Below are 4,345 nucleotides of genomic sequence, written 5' to 3' on the forward strand. Positions count from 1 at the left end.
TAGCTAAGCTAATTTTGTTAGTTAGCAAGTTAGCAGTTAGCAAAGCTAACTTTTTGGTTAGCTGTGCCCACCACTGTCCCTCAGCTTTATTATTGCAAACAGTGGCTATGGATACCAGTTCCAAAGCAAAACGATCATCAGTCGCCTCCTCAGCATGGATGACATCAAGCTGTTTGCCAAAATGAGTGAGGCTTCGAGCCATTCAGAATGAATAAATGTGGTTTAATAGAGGCAAGATTATCACACCTGAAGGGGTTGGACTACCTGAAGGCAACATTACAGATGGGACAGCTACAAATACCTTGGAATCCCACAGGCAAACAACAATCATGATGAGGGAGCAAGAAAGTCAGCCACAATCAAGTACATACAGAGAGTAAGGTGGGTCGTGAAGAGTCAGCTGAACATGAGGAACAAAGTCTGAGTCATCAACAATGCAGTGCCAGTCATCAGATACCCAGCTGGTACAGTAGCCGGGCCAAAGGAGGAGAAAGAAGCCACTGACATCATGACTCGAAAGCTCCTCACAATGCATGGAGGGTGTCAGTCCAAGTCCAGCACCCTGAGACTGTGGACTAAAAAGGGGTTCAGTCCCAACCGGCTGTCAATCCCAGTGTAACCAGACACTTTCCTTCAGACCTAAAACTAAACTTCTGGAAAAAGAGTTGTTTTGAAAAAGAAGCAGAACATTCAGAGCTACATGAGGCCACACTTGAACAAATGATCTGAGGTGTATGTTTATTTTTAGTCCGAAAAGGCCCCATTGGTTAACATGGAGAGGGCGGAGCTTATAATTTATACTAGAGCCAGCCACCGGGGGCACCCTCACTTTGGCTTCAGCTTCCTGTCCTGTCTCTATAGTTTATATTAAAGAGTAGGAGCCTTTTTCTAGTTGCAGAGGTCAGCTGGAGGCCATCTTGAATTGGATTGACTCCAACAGTTTATCTGCTGTAGACATGTAGTGATGACTTTGAGATTCTGTTCAACTTCTGCGCAGTGGGACATGAGATATTTTGCTAACACAGAGTCAAAACATTATCACCCACCTCCTGCCTTGAGCGGCGGGTGATAATGATGTGAAGCAGCCGACATAAATCGGTTTGGTGGTTCGTCTCAAAGACAAGGAAAAGTTTGAACATTTTGCCCTTCAGGGTTCTGGCGCCGGTAACGGATCAGCTGCTCGAATTTTACTGATTCCAACACCGAACTTTGACCTGAAACAGAAGAACCAGAACCGCTGGGTTCTTCTCATCAGTTGAGGCGGTTCCTTGTGTATAAAAATACACATCAAGTCAAATTGATGGAACCAGTTCTGAACCTGAGAACTAGACCCAAATCCTCCAGAACCTTATGTTTTCAGATGAGTGGACCCAGCACCAACAGAACCAGCTTCCTGTGTGAGCTCCAGGCACAGGAAGGCCGACAATCAGGTGGAAACAGAACTTGTTCTTTAAGGTTCTGGTTCTGTTCCACCTCTTCCGTCGCTGACAGGAAGTGTTCAGGTTCGTTAAAGTTCTGTGATCCTGTTTGTTGGTTTCAGACTTGGTTCTGCTGCTGTCGGTCCTGTCCTGCACCAGCACACGGACCCATTCAGAGTTTGGACCCAGTTTCTGGGTCAAAATCAGAGAAAACAAAGTTCTGTGACAAAGACAAGTTAGTGGAGAAACAAAAGACAGATTTAAGAAATTATATATATTTTTTTAAAACTGAAAGAAATATGTGGGAGGAAGAGTTCTGTAGAACCGAGGAGGAGGACCAGAACCAGCCTTCAGCCGTCCTGAACCCTGAGGACCCGGGACCAGCACAGCTCAAACTAAACTTTTATTAAACTTTTAGTTTTGACTCCGAACAGAAAATAAAATATTTAAATCACTAATTTAACTCAAGTCTTTATTAGTTTTATATCATTTTCAGTGAAGCAACAATAAAGTTGTTTTTTTTAAACTTCTTTATTTATGTTTCTTGGTTTTATTCATCGTTCATGTTGAATATTTGTGCAGCTCCAGAACATCTGGTGTTCCCTTCGAGTTACAGCCTCCATCACTTATTCCTTCTAGAACCTGCAGATGTTTTACGGGTTCTATCAGCGGTTCTTGTTGGTTCGTTGTCTGCAGTCAAACGCTCGGCCGTGTCTTCATAAATAAATTCTGACTGGACTCCAGACGACAGAAAGAGTCAAACGATCCAAAGGTTCTGACCTCTCAGGTACCCTGGAGACCCGGTTCTGTTGGTTTGTTTCAACATCTGGGGAGCAGCTGATCCACCGCAGATGTTTCAAACACAGGAAGTGACATCAGCCCCCATCCAGAGTTCCGAGGGGAACAGAACAGAACGTGTTCTGACGGCTGGCCCAGTTTCAGGCGGGTTCAGTTTTTGTTTTTATGTAAACCGAACTGTTGGACCCGAGAGCAGCAGGGCTGATGTGAAAGCTTCTGGGCTGGGCCCAGATCAGACGACAGAACCGCTCCTGGTGTTGCTTCAGAGCTGGGACCCCTGCTGATCCTGTTCCCAGGTACTGATGGGAGCCAGCCTCAGTTTGGGTCTCGAACGTGTCTCAGGTTCAGAAACAAAACCGCACGGGTGGACCTGACACACCTGGGCTGGGACCGGACCAGGTTTTCAGTCCCAGGAAACTAAAACTTTGTCCGGGGGAAGAGAGAAACTTGAAACATGAAATTGTGGAGTGGGACATGTTGACGTTTATTTACTCTAGAGTTTCTGTTGCCATGGTAACGCCGAACAGCACTAAAGGAACAGCAGCCATCGTTTTCTGTGTGCTCGCTTCTGTTTGAGCTGCATTGAAGCGACAAAGACCCATTCAGAGACAAGGAGCGAAGTGTGCCCCCACTGAAGTGCACGGTGCACGTGTACAGCAGGCATCAGTAAAGTATGAGCCACCCGTCGATTACACTCGTCGGGTTAAGACATTTACTTAATTTGTTTATTTATTGTAAATAAGTTGGAGCCTCACGTCACCAAGTATTCATTCATTCATTCATTCAACCTTTATTTATCAAAGCTAGTCTCATTGAGCCACAGGGATTCATTTGCAAGAGGGACCTGTTCCAGACAGAACAAAGTACAGACAACATTAACAGTAAACAATGACAACAATAAACTACAGTAAAAATGCAGTTAAAATAAGAATAGTGTACAAAACAATAAATCAAGGTGCCGTAAAGCAGCGTGAAATACTAAAAACAAGAACATTTTTGCAACGTTCGCTTTGAACGTTGTGTCAAAGTGTGCGTAAATGTATGTTTCTGATCTGCCGTGAAAATGTACCACCTCCACATAAACTCTTTCAGTCCACAGTATAACTACAGTACAACGCAAGCCATGAAGTTCCTTACATTTTTAGTCACGTGTGGATGTAAACACGCCTGCAAGGAGCAACAACAGCTGAGCAGTATCAGGCGTGTGTGGCACTGCCACTCTCACTGAGAGGAAACGGGCGTCGGATCAGCAGATTACCTCAGAACAACTCGTGATGACTCCTCTAGTCGACAAGGTGCGGACAACAAGATGAATGTAAATATCTGAGTAAAGTTGCAGAACACCGGCAGCTCTGGCCCAAAGGGAAATTAAATGTTGTAGCTCATCATCCTGGTTTCATTAAGAGTTGTTATAGATGTTGTGGGCAGGAAGGATCTCCTGCAGCAGTCCGTCTTATAGCGGATCTGAAGAAACTGGCTGCAGATGCCGATCCGTCCACCCGGACCCAGCGGGCCTCTCGATCCTCCAGGACCATATGAATGTTGGGCAGAACTCCTCCCTGAGCGATGGCCACTCCTCTCAGCAGCTTGTTGAGCTCCTCATCATTGCAGACAGACAGCTGCAGGTGTCAAGGGATGATCATGGTCTTCTTCTTGTCATGAGCCATGTTTCCTGCCAGCTCCAGAATCTCAGCAGTCATTCACTCGAGCACCTCTGCCAGGTAGACGGAGATGCATCCACGGCGCCTCCTTTACAACTCATTTGGGGCTGTATTTGAGGTATTATTTGAGCTTTGAGATGTTAATCAGCTGCTCCCGGTTGTTAAAAAAAAAAAACACCTTGTTGTCATGGTTACGCTTCATAACAAATGTCCAAAAGCAAAAATGTTTTCAGTAATAATCCTTCCAGCAGCACAGCATATGATACCAGAGGAAGTGATCATAAAAAATGCCATTTACATCCAGAAAAAAAAGAAATAAAGTTTTCAAAATCAATATCTCAGAATGAAAGTAACAGCTACTCCAACATGCAGCCACTTTGAGCGGTGCAGTTCTAGAACTCAATTCCTTTGGACCTCTGCGCTGAACTGGCCCCAGCAAACAGAGCGAAACAACTATCAGATCATTTC

The 4,345-nt window shown here is 45.0% G+C and overlaps 1 protein-coding gene across 1 annotated transcript in view; it reads right to left on the minus strand.

Annotated features, from left to right (window-relative positions):
- LOC119410985 (latent-transforming growth factor beta-binding protein 1) overlaps positions 1-4,345 on the minus strand; it is a 43,980-nt gene that overhangs the window by 24,307 nt on the left and 15,328 nt on the right. The window lies entirely within an intron of this gene.

Source organism: Nematolebias whitei, chromosome 6, assembly GCF_014905685.2.
Source record: "Nematolebias whitei isolate Nwh7 chromosome 6, NemWhi1, whole genome shotgun sequence".
Classification (NCBI taxonomy): domain Eukaryota; kingdom Metazoa; phylum Chordata; class Actinopteri; order Cyprinodontiformes; family Rivulidae; genus Nematolebias; species Nematolebias whitei.